This window comes from Dama dama, chromosome X, assembly GCF_033118175.1.
Source record: "Dama dama isolate Ldn47 chromosome X, ASM3311817v1, whole genome shotgun sequence".
In the NCBI taxonomy this organism is placed as follows: Eukaryota; Metazoa; Chordata; class Mammalia; order Artiodactyla; family Cervidae; genus Dama; species Dama dama.
Genome location: NC_083714.1, coordinates 93501612 through 93514719, shown reverse-complemented (window position 1 = coordinate 93514719; position 13108 = coordinate 93501612). Strand labels below are relative to the sequence as shown.

The window sequence follows — 13108 nt, the reverse complement described above, 5'->3', positions numbered from 1 at the left end:
AAAATTCTACAAATAATAAATACTAGAGAGAATACAGAGAAAAGGAACCCCTACACAGTTTGTGGGAATGTAAAGTGGTGCATTCACTATGGAAAACAATATGGAGGTTCCTTAAAAAACTAGAGCTACCATATGATCTAGCAATCACACTCCTGTGGATATATCCAGAAAAAATGAGAATTTAATTCCAAAAGATACATGTACCCCAATGTACATAGCAGTACTATTACAACAGCCAAGACACAGAAACAACTAAGTGCCCATCAACACGTTTGGCTTAAGAAGATGTGAGATATATATATATATATATATATATATATATCTCATATCTTACACATATCACATATATATGTGTATATATATATATATCTATATATAGATATATTTTCATTCTGTGATTAGTCACTAAATCATGTCCAACCCTTTGCAAACCCATGGACTGTAGCCCACCAGGCTTCTCTGTCCATGGGGATTTTCCAGGGAAGAATAGTGGAGTGGGTTGCCATGCCCTCCTCCAAGGGTTCTTCCCAACTCAGGATTGAACTCAGGCCTCCCACATTGCAGTCGGATTCTTTACTGTCTAAGCCACCAGGGAAGCCCATACACATGTGGTATATATATATACACCATATATATATATATATACACACACACACACACACACACACACATATATATATACCATATATGCATATATAAACATATACACACATATGTATATATAAGCATACATTCAAACAACGGAATATTAGGCATAAAAAAAGCATGGAATATTGCCATTTGCAGCAACAGGGATGGACCTAGAGATAGCCATATTAAGTGAAATAAGTCAGACAAATATCATATAATATCATGTACATGTGGAAGCTAAAAAATAATACAAGTTAATCTATATACAAAACAGAAACACACTCACAGACATAAAAAGTAAATTTACAGTTACCAAAGGGGAACAGGAGGGGAGGGGGGGGAAATTAGGAATATAGGATTAACGCACACAAACTACCATACCTAAAATAGATAAGCAATGAGGATTTACTGTATAGCACAGGGAACTATACTCAACATCTTGTAATATCTGATAATGCAAATAATTTTAATATATATGTATCTGAATCATGGGCTTCCCCAGTGGCTTGGGAGTAGAGAATCCACCTGCAATACAGAAGACATGGGTTCAGTCCCTGATTCAGGAAGATCCCCTGGAGAAGGAAATAACAATACACTTCAGTATTCCTGCCTGGGAAATCCCATGGACAAAGGAGCTTGACAGGATACAGTCCATGGGGTCACAAAAGATTCAGACATGACTAAGTGACTAAACAAGAGCAACATATATCTGACACAATATTTAAATTAACTATATTTCAATATTTTTTAATTTTGCAAAAAAAAATGTATAATATTGCTGAAGAAATGGACAAATAGATCAGTGGAAGAGAACAGAGTCCAGATATAGATTCACACAAAAATAATCCATTGATCTTTGCCAAAGAAGCTAAAGTAATTCAATAGAGAAAGGACAGTCTTTTCAGAAATAGTGATGAAACAACCAGATATCCACATTAAAAAAAAAAAAAAAATCTGGAGACAATCCTTACAGTTTCTCAAGAATTAACTCAAAAGGGGGAAAAGGCTGGAAGAAGATGGCAGAGGAGTAAGATAGGGAGATCGTCAACCTTCCCACAAATACATCAAAAACTCAGTAAGATATGGAACAATTCCTACAAAGCAACCTCTAGGCAACAGCAGAAGACCCCAGGCCTCCAGGGAGAAGGCTAGGCTCCCTGGAATGAGGTAGGAGAGAAGATGGAGACATAAAAAGGGAAAAGGCAGAGAACATCTGGACAGGAGCTTGTGCACTGAAAGAGGGAGGGAGGGAATCCTGAAACAGGGGCAGTACCCATGCACTGGGAGGCAACCTCATTGTGGGGAGGGGTATCTGCACAATCTCAGAAGGCTGGGCAAAGCAGAGACTTGGAGGTCAGAGAACAGAGAAAGCTGTACTTCTCAGCCCATAGACAGCTCACAGACTGTGGCCCCAACCAGACAGCGGGCTTGGGGAACTGAAACAAGCCCACAGAAGCCCTGTAGTGCAGAGGGCGGGCCCAGGGTGCCAAGAGAGATGTGGCATACAAACTTTTGTAGAACACACAAACCTCACAGCCTAGAGGGCAGGCCCAGGGAGCCAAAAGAAGAACACACAAGCCCTGCGACCTAGAGGGCAGGCTCAGTGAGACAGGACAAGTGCACACAGGTCCCCCTTTCACCCCCTCCACGCAGAGAGCGGCCCCGAGACAAGTGCACACAAAACCCGTGACATAGAGGGTAGGTCCAGTGAACCAAGCAAATGCACACAAGCCCTGTGACATATAGGGTGACCTCAGGGGACTGAGGGAAGCCCACACAAGTCTCCGTGATGCAAAGGGAAGGGTCAGGGAACAGAGAAAAGATCCATACAAGCCCTGACCTAGCAAGCTTTGGTCTGCAATACAAGGCAAGACCAGTGTACAGAAGCACCAGCAAAGATTCCAGGGAAAAGTAGGGGGCTGGTGACAGTAAAGATATCCTGAGGGGGCCACTTCGAAATGGTTGTGGAAATAGATGTGTCTAACACTGACGACTGACCGACTTCACTTTCACTTTTCACTTTCATGCATTGGAGAAGGAAATGGCAACCCACTCCAGTATTCTTGCCTGGAAAATCCCAGGGACGGGGGAACCTGGTAGGCTGACGTCTATGGGGTCGCACAGAGTCCGACACGACTGAAGTGATTTAGCAGCAGCAGCAGCAGCAACACTGACAAAGCCAGAATGATTGTTCAAAGGCATACTGAACGGACAGACACCCCCCAAACCGACCAATGTACACTGCACTGCCCTTCAGAGAGAGGAGATCCAGCTCCATCAACCAGAAGAACACAGGCACAAGCTCCCCCAACCAGGAAAGCATCACAGGACACTAATCGAACCCCATCCATGGGGGCAGACTCCACAACCAAGAAGAACTACGATCTTGAAAACTTTTTTTTTCTTATGAATCATACTGTTTATTCCCCCTACATACTTCCATGTTCACATTACCCTTTTGCAGTGCTGTGGAGTTTTCCTCTTTGTTTTCTTGTTTAAAAAAATTCATTTTAAGATTCTTTTCACCATTTTTTGTGATTTTTCTGATTTTGTTTTTCATATATTTGACTGCTTTTCTTAAACTACTTTACCAGTTGTAGCTGTTCCTGAACATATAAAAACCTTTGTCACATGTGTCTATTTATCTTTGCTTTGCTATTTTTTATTTTTTCCCTCTCTTCCATGCCCTTCTTTTTCTCTTTTCTCACCCTTCTCCTCTTTCTTTTCTCTTTCTCTTCTCCATTTTTTCCATCCTTCACTCTTTCTTTTTTCATCATGTAATTTAAATTGTTGTGCTATCTTTGCTATATTCCCCAGTTGGCACTCTGCCCAGGCTCAGCTTTAAATACTGAGCATTAGTGAGCTCTGCTTTTAATTGGTCATTATCAACTTTGGTTTCCCTTGTTCTCCAAGTCAGTCACCTGTACTCTTTTCTTTAGAATATTTTGGTTATAACTATGTGTGTGGAAGTATGTGAATGTGTCCCATTATTTCTGTAATTACCTGCTTGATCTGCTTAATCTCCTCCAACTAGAACACAGGCACAAGTCATCCCTAACAAAAAGTCAATGCAAACCACTCAACCGACCTTTCTCTCCAAGGGCAAAAACCAAAGAAAAGAAGGAATACAGTTCTAAAACCTGTGAAAGGAGACTTGAAGTGGAGCAAGTTAGAAAAAAGCATGGAAAGACAGAGAAGTAGAGAAAAAATGAAAGAGTAAGGTAGAAACTCACAAGAACAAATAAATGAAGAGGAAATAGGCAATCTACTTGGAAGGGAATTCAGAACAATGACAGTAAAGATGTCCCAAAGACTTGAAAATAGAATGGAGAAAATGCAAGGAACAACACAGTTAATACAATCACCAAGGATGCATAAAAAATTAAAGAATAAACAAACAGATAATAAATAACACAATTACTAAAGTTAAAATATTCTAGAAGGAATCAATAGCAGAATAACTAAGGCAGAAGAATGGATAAGTGAGCTGAAGGACAGAATGGTGGAAATAACTGCTGAAGAGCTGAATAAAGAAAAAAGAATGAAAAGAATTGAGGATATTCTCAGAGACATACAATTGTTGTCTCAGGGACAATAAATGCACCAATATTCAAAATATAGGTGTCCGAGAGTAAGAGGGGAAAAAAGAAAGGCACTGAGAAATATTTTTGAAGAAATTATAGTTGAAAACTTCCCCAACATGGGAAAGGAAATAGTCCATCAAGTCCAAGGATCACAGAGAGTCCCTTAGAGGATAAACCCAAGGAGAAACACATCAAGACACATATCAGTCAAGCTAACAGAGATTAAACACTAAGAAAGAATATTAAATGCACCAAGGGAAAAGCAACATACAAGGGAAAACCCATATGATAAACTGTGGATCATTTAGCAGAAACTCTGTAGGCCAGAAGGGTATGGCAGGATATATTTAAAATACTGAAAGAAAAAAATCTACAACCAAGATTACTATAACTGGCAAAGATCTCATTCACAATTGATGGAGAAACCAAAAGCTTCACAGACAAGCCAAAGTTAAGACAGTTTAGCATGACCAAACCAGCCTTACAACAAATACTAAAGGGACTTACATAGCCAGAAAACACAAGAGAAAGGAAAGACCTACAAAAACAAACCCAAAACAATTAAGAAAATGCCAATAGGAACAAATAATGCACAAACCAAAAAATACAGAATGACTGAATGGATATAGAAACAAGAGTCATATATATGCTATTTACAAGAGACCCACTTCAGACCTAAAGTAAAAGGATGAAAATAAAAGGATGAAAAAAGATACCCCATGAGAATGGAAACCAAAAGAAAGATGGAGTGAAAATCCTTAATTCAAACAAAACAGACTTATTACAAGAGGCAAAGAAAGACATAATGATCAAGGATATAGTGATAAAGGGATCAATCCAAGAAGAAGACATAACAATTGTAAATATGTATGTATGGATGTGGGAGTTGGACTGTGAAGAAAGCTGAGTGCTGAAAAATGGATGCTTTTGAACTTTGGTATTGGAGAAGACTCTTGAGAGTCCCTTGGACTGCAAGGAGATCCAACCAGTCCATCCTAAAGGAGATCAGTCCTGGGTGTTCATTGGAAGGACTGATGCTGAAGCTGAAACTCCAATACTTTGGCCGCCTCATGCAAAGAGTTGACTCATTGGAAAAGAACCTGATGCTGGGAGGGATTGGGGGCAGGAGGAGAAGGGGATGACAGAGGATGAGATGGCTGGATGGCATCACTGACTCGATGGACATGAGTTTGAGTAAACTCTGGGAGTTTGTGATGGACAGGGAGGCCTGGCGTGCTGCGATTCATGGGGTCGCAAAGAGTTGGACACAACTAAGCGACTGAACTGAACTGATGCGCCCAACACAGGAGCACCTCAATACAGAAGGCAAACACTAACAGGCATAAGAGGGGAAATTGACAGCAACACCGTGATAGTAGGGGACTTAAACACCTCACTTATACCCATGGACAGATCATCAAAACAGAGAATCAATAAGTAAACACAAACCTTAAACAAAATATTAGACCAAATGGACCCAATTGATATCTTCAGGATTTTACATCCAAATGTAGGATACACTTTCTTCTCAAGTGCATATGGCACATTTTTCAGGATAGACCATATCTTGGGCCACAAATCAAGCCTCAGTAAATTTATGAAAATTGAAATTGTATCAAGTATCTTCTCTGACCACAATGCTGAGACTAGATATCAACTACAGGGGAAAAAAAACACAAACTCATGGAGATTAAACAATAGATTACTAAATAAGGAAGATGTTACTGAAGAAATAAGAATGGAAATCAAAAGATCCCTAGAACACATGAAAACAAAAACATGACAAGCCAAAAACTATGGGGTTCAGCAAAATCAGTTCTAAGAGGGAAGTTTATAGTAATAGAATCCTACCTTAAGAAACAAGAAAAGCATTGAATAGACAACCTAACTCTACATCAAAAGCTGCTGGAAAAAGAAGAACAAGAAACCCCAAATTAATCAAAAGGAAAGAAATAATAAAGATTAGAGCAGAAATAAATGACAAAGAAATGAAGGAAACAAGCAAAGGTTAATACAGCTAAAAGCTGGTTCTTTGAGAAGATAAACAAAATTGACAATTTACTAGCCAGACTCATTTAGAAAAACAGGGAGAAAAATCAAATTAAAAAATAGAAATGAAAGGAGAGGTTACAACAGACAACACAGAAAAACAAAGGATCATAAGAGAATATTATGAGCAATTACATGCTAAAAAATGGACAACCTAGAGGGAATGGACATATAATCAGAACAGTTTAACCTCCCAAGACTGAATCAGAAAAAAATACAAATTATGAATAAGGCAATTACAAATACTGAAATCAAAACTGTGATCAAAACTCTCCCAGGAAGAGGGTGTGGAGAAAAGGGAATCCTCTTACACTGCTGGTGGGAATGCAAACTAGTACAACCACTATGGAGAACAGTGTGGAGATTCCTTAAAAAACTGGAAATAGAACTGCCATATGACCCAGCAATCCCACTCCTGGGCATACACACAGAGGAAACTAGATCTGAAAGAGACATGTGCACCCCAATGTTCATCGCATCACTGTTTATAATTGGCAGGACATGGAAGCAACCTAGATGCCCATCAGCAGACGAATGGATAAGGAAGCTATGCTACATATACACAATGGAATATTAGTCAGCCATTAAAAAGAATTCATTTGAATCAGTTCTAATGAGATGGATGAAACTGGAGCCCATTATAGAGAGTGAAGTAAGCCAGAAAGATAAAGACCAATACAGTATACTAACGCATATATATGGAATTTAGAAAGATGGTAACGATAACCCTATATGCAAAACAGAAAAAGAGACACAGATGGACAGAACAGACTTTGGGATTCTGTGGGAGAAGGCGAGGGTGGGATGTTCTGAGAGAATAGCATTGAAACAAGTATACTATCAAGGGTGAAACAGATCACCAGCCCAGGTTGGATGCATGAGTCAAGTGCTCAGGGCTGGTGCACTGGGAAGACCCAGAGGGATGGGATGGGGAGGGAGGTGGGAGGGGGGATCGGAATGGGGAACACATGTAAATCCATGGCTGATTCATGTCAATGTATGGCATAAACCACTACAACATTGTAAACTAATTAGCTTTCAACTAATAAAAATAAATGGAAAAAAAAAAAAAAAAAACTCTCCCAGGAAACAAAAACCCAGGGGCAGATGGCTTCACGGGAGAATTCTATCATACATTTAAAGAAGCACTAATGCCTATTTTTCTGAAACTATTCCAAAAAATTGCAGAGGAAGGAACACATCCAAACTCATTCTACAAGGCCAAAATCACCCTGATAACAAAATCAGGCAAAGACAACACAAGAAAAAAGAGAAAAAGAACACTACAGACCAATATCACTGATGAACATATATCCAAAACTCCTCCGCAAAATTCAAGCAAACAGAATTCATCAACACACTGAAAAGCTCATACACCAAGATCAAGTCAGGTTTATTCCAGGGATCCAAGGATTCTTCAATATACACAAATCAATCAATGTGATCCACTATATAAAAAAACTGAAAGGTAAAAACCATATGATAATCTCAATAGATGCATAAAATGTCTTTGACAAAATTCAGCACCAATTTATGGTAAAAATGCATCAAAAATGGGCAAAGAAAGAACCTACCTCAACATAGTAAAGATCACATATGATAAGCCCACAACAAACATTCTCAATTATGAAAAACTGAAAGTATTCCCTCTAAGATCAGGAACAAGACAAGGGTGTCCACTCTCACCACTATTATTCAACATAATTTTTCCTAGCTATGGCAATTAGAGAAGAAATAGAAATAACAGGAATCCAGATCAGAAAAGAAGAGGCAAAGCTCTCGCTGTTTGCAGATGACATGATACTATACATAGAAAAGCCAAAAGAAACGATCAGAAAATTACTAGAGCTAATCAGTGAATGTAGCAAAGCCGTGGGATACATGGTCAATACACAGAAATCACCTGCATTCCTATATAGTAACAATGAAAAATCAGAGACAGAAATTAAGGAATCAATCCCATTCACCATTGCAACAAAAAGAATAAAATATCTAAGAATAAACCTACCTAAGGAGACAAAAGAACTGTAAATCAAAAATTATAAGATATTGATTAATGAAATCAAAGATGACATAAACAGATGGAGAGATATTCCATGTTCCAGGGTAAGAAAATCTACATTGTGAAAATGACTATACTACCAAATTCAATCTACAATTTTAATGTGTTTCCTATCAAATTACCAATGGTATTTTTCATAGAACTAGAACAAAAAAGTTCACAATTCATACAGAAACACAAAAAAGCCCAAATACCCAAAGCAGTCTTGAGAAAGAAGAAGGGAGCTAGAGCAAGCAACCTTTCTGACTTCAGACTATACTACAAAGCTACAGTCATCAAGACAGTATGGCACTGGCATAAAAGCAGAAATATGTAACAATGGAACAAGATAGATAGACCAGAGAAAACCCATGCACCAATGGGTATCTTATTTTTGACAAAGGAGGCAAGAATATACAATGGGGCAAAGATAGCCTCTTCAATAAGTGGTGCTGGGAAAACTGGACAGCTACATGTAAAACCATGAAATTAGAACACTTCTGAATGTCATACACAAAGATAAACTCAAAATGGATTAAAGACCTAAACATAAGACCAGAAACTATAAAACTCCTAGAGGAAAACACAGGCAGAATACTCGACAACATGATCAAAGCAAGATCCTCTATGAGGATCTAGAGTAACAGAAATAAAAATAAAGGTAAACAAGTGGGACCTAATTAAACTTAAAAGCTTTGGTAAAGCAAAGGAAGCTAAAAACAAGGTGAAAAGACAACTCTTCAAAATGTGAGAAAATAATAGCAAAGGAAACAACTGACAAAGAATTAATTTCTAAAATATACAAGCCACTCATATAACTCAATACAAGAAAAACAAACAGCCCAATCAAAAAGTGGGGAAAAGACCTAAACAGACATTTCTCCAAAGAAGGCATACAGACAGCTATAAAGACATGAAAAGATGCTCAACATCACTCATTATTAGAGAAATGCAAATCAAAACAACAATGAGATACCACCTCACACCAGTCAGAATAACCATCATCAAAAAGTCTATAAACAATAAATGCTGGAGAGGGTGTGGAGAAATGTAGATTGATACAGCCACTATGGAAGACAGTATGGAGATTCCTTTAAAAAACAGGAATAAAACCACCACATGACCCAGCAATCCCATTACTAGGCATACACCCTGAGGAAACCAAAATTGAAGAAGACACATGTATTCCAATGTTTAATGCACCAATATTTACAATAGCTAGAACACAGAAGCAACCTAGATATCCACTGACAGATGAAAGGATAAAGAAGCTGTGGTACATATATACAATGGAATATTACTCAGCCATAAAAAGGAATGCATTTGAGTCAGTTCTAATAATATGGAGATACCTAGAGCCTATTAAGCAGAGTGAAGTAAGTCAGAAAGAGAAATATAAATATCATATACTAAAACATACATATATGGAATCTAGAAAGATGGTACTGATGAATTTATTTGCAGGGCAGCAATAGAGAAACAGACATAGAGAACAGACTTATGGACATGAGGGGAGGGGAGGAGGGAGAGGTGAGATTTATAGAGAGAGTAACATGGAAACTTACAATACCATATGTAAAATAGATAGCCAATGGGAATTTGCTGTATGGCTCAGGGAACTCAAACAGGGGGTCTGTAACAATCTAGAAGGGTGGGATTGGGAGGGAGATGGGAGGGACATCTGTGAGGGAGGGTCCATGGTATACTTATGGCTGATTCTTGTCAATGTTTAACAGAAAATAAAATTATATAAAGCAATGACCCGTCAATTAAAAATAAATATATTTTTTAAAAAGAAAACAAACAAAAAAGGAATTAGTTCAAAAGGCATCATAGACCTAAATGTATAACATAATTATAAAACTCCTACAAGATCTTCTTGCCAGTGCATAAGTATGTCCAATTCTCTGTGACCTTTTAGATTGTAGCCCATGAGGCTCCTCAACACATGGGGTTTTTCAGGCAAGAATATTGGCGAGGGTTACCATTTCCTCCTCCAGGGGAATTTCGCAACCCAGAGATTGAACATGCATCTCCTGTATTTCCTGTATTGCAGGCAGATACTCTACCCACTGAGCCTTAGGGAAGCCTTACAAAATAACATATGAAGCCATATAGATGACTTTTTGTTTGGTAATGCCTTTTTAGATATAACCCCAAAAGCATGATTGATTAAAGACCTGGTAAAATGGACTTCATTCAAATTCAAAACTTCTGTTCTGCAAAAGACTTTCTTAAAAAATGAAAAGATAAGCCACAGACTGGAATATTTTGTGCAAAGAACATTTCTGATAAAGGACTGGCATCCGAAATATACAAAGAAATCTTATAACTTAACAATAGGAAAAAAAGAACCAATTAAGACAAAGAGTCAAACATAACTGAGAGACTTTCACTTTCAAGAAGTAGGCAAAAGACGTGAACACATCCCTCATGGAAGATGATGTATAGACAGCAAATAAGCATATAAGGATGGGCATGATAAACAATAAAAACGATAAGTAACTAACAGAAGCAGAAGACATTAAGAAGAGGTGACAAGAATACACAGAAGAACTATACAAAAAAGGTCTTAATGACCCAGATAACCACAATGGCGTGGTCACTCACTCAGAGCCACACATCTTGGAGTGTGAAATCGAGTGGCCTCAGGAAGCATTACTATGAACAATCCTAGTGGAAGCAATGGAATTACAGCTGAGCTATCTCAAATCCTGAAAATGATGCTGTTAAAGTGCTGCATTCAATATGCCAGCAAATCTGGAAAACCTACCAGTGGCCACAGGACTAGTGGAAAAGGTCAATTTTCATTCCAACTGCAAAGAAGGGCAATGCTAAAGAACGTTCAAACTAATGTACAATTGCATTCATTTCACATTATAGCTATGTAATGATCAAAATCCTTCAAGCTAAGCTTCAGCAGTATGTGAACCAAAAACTTTCAGATGTACAAACTGGATTTACAAAAGGCAGAGGAACCACAGATTGAATTGTCAACATTTACTGGATCATAAAGAAAGCAAGGGAAGTCCAGAAGAATACCTACTTCTGCTTCACTGACTATACAAAAGTCTTTGACTGTGTGGACAACAACAAACTGTGGAAAATTCTTAAAGAAATGGGAATACCAGATCACCTAACCTGTCTCATGAGAAAACGGTATTCAGGTCAAAAAGCAACAAATAGAACCGGACATAGAAAAATGGACTGGTTCAACATTGGGAAAAGAGTACCTCAAGGCTGTATATTGTCACCCTGCTTATTTCACGTGTATGCAGAGTACCTCATGCGAAATGCTAGACTGGATAAAACACAAATTAGAATCAAGATTGCTGGGAGAAATATCAATGACATCAGATATGCAGATGATACCACCAATGGCAAAAACTGAAAAGGAATTAAAGAGATTCTTGATGAGGGTAAAAGAGGAGAGTGAAAAGCTGGCTTAAAACTCAACATTCAAAACACTAAGATCATGGCATTTGGTCCCATCACTTGCTGGCAAATAGAAGAGAGAAAAGTAGAAGCAGTGACAGATTTTATTTTCTTTGGCTCCAAAATAACTGTGGGTGGTGATTGCAGCCATGAAATTAAAAGACACTTGGTCCTTGGAAAGAAAGCTATGATAAACTTAGACAGTGTACTAAAAGCTAAAAATCAGCAACTTCACTTTGCCAACAGAAATCTGTATAGCCAAAGCTATGGTTTTCCCAGTAGTCATGTACAGATGTGAGAGCTGGACCATAAAGAAGGACAAGTGCTGAAGAATTGATACCTTTGAATTCTAGTCCTGGAGAAGACTCTTCAGAATCCTTTGGGCTGCAAGGAGATCAAACCTTACAGTTAATCATAAAGGAAATCAACCCTGAAAATTAATTGGAAAGAGTGAGGCTGAAGTTCAAGCTCCAATACTTTGGCCACCTGATGCAAAGAGCCAACTCATTGCAAAAGAACTTAATGCTGGGAAATTTTGAAGGCAGGAGAAGAAGGGAGCAACAGAGGATGAGATCATTAGATAGTATCATCGACTCAATGGACATGAGTTTGGGCAAACTCCAGGAGATAGTAAAGCACAGGGAAGTCTGGCACGCTGCAGTCCATGGAGTTGCAAAGAGCTGAACATGACTTAGCAACTAAACAACAACGAAAACACATATTAGAATGGGTGAAATCCAAATCACAGCCAACATCAAAAGCTTGCAACAGTGTGCAGCAACAAGAACCGTCATTCATGGCTGGTGAGATTGCAAAATCATACAGCCACTTTGGAAGACAGTTTGTCAGTTTTTTACAAATCTAGACCTACTCATCAAACAATCTAGAAATTGTATCCCTTAGAATTTACTGAAAAGAGTTGAAAATTTACATCCACATAAAAATCTGTACACAGATGTGTATGGAAGATTTTTTCATAATTGCCAAAACTTGGGAGTAACCAATGTATCCTTCATAAGGTGAAATGATGAAGAAATGGCAAAAAAAAAAAAAAGAAAGAAATGGCACCATCCATAAAATGGAATATATACTATAATATATGCATACATATTATTCACTGACCAAAAGAAATGAGTTATGAAGCCATAAAAAGACAGAGAGGAACTTTAAATGCATGTTGCTAAGTCAAAGAAGTCAATCTGAAAAAGCTATGTACTATACGACTCCAATTATATGACATTCTAGAAGAGGCAAAACACAGAAAAAAAAAGATAAGTGTTTGTCAGGAGTTTGAGTGTCAGAGAAGGTAGGGGGAATCACAGGAGATTTTTAGGGCAGTGAAAACATTCTGTATGATGAAACTTTGATG

General features: G+C 38.1%; 1 protein-coding gene across 7 annotated transcripts in view; it reads right to left on the bottom strand.

The window, feature by feature from the left end:
• OPHN1 (oligophrenin 1) overlaps positions 1 to 13108 on the bottom strand; it is a 750938-nt gene that overhangs the window by 501758 nt on the left and 236072 nt on the right. The window lies entirely within an intron of this gene.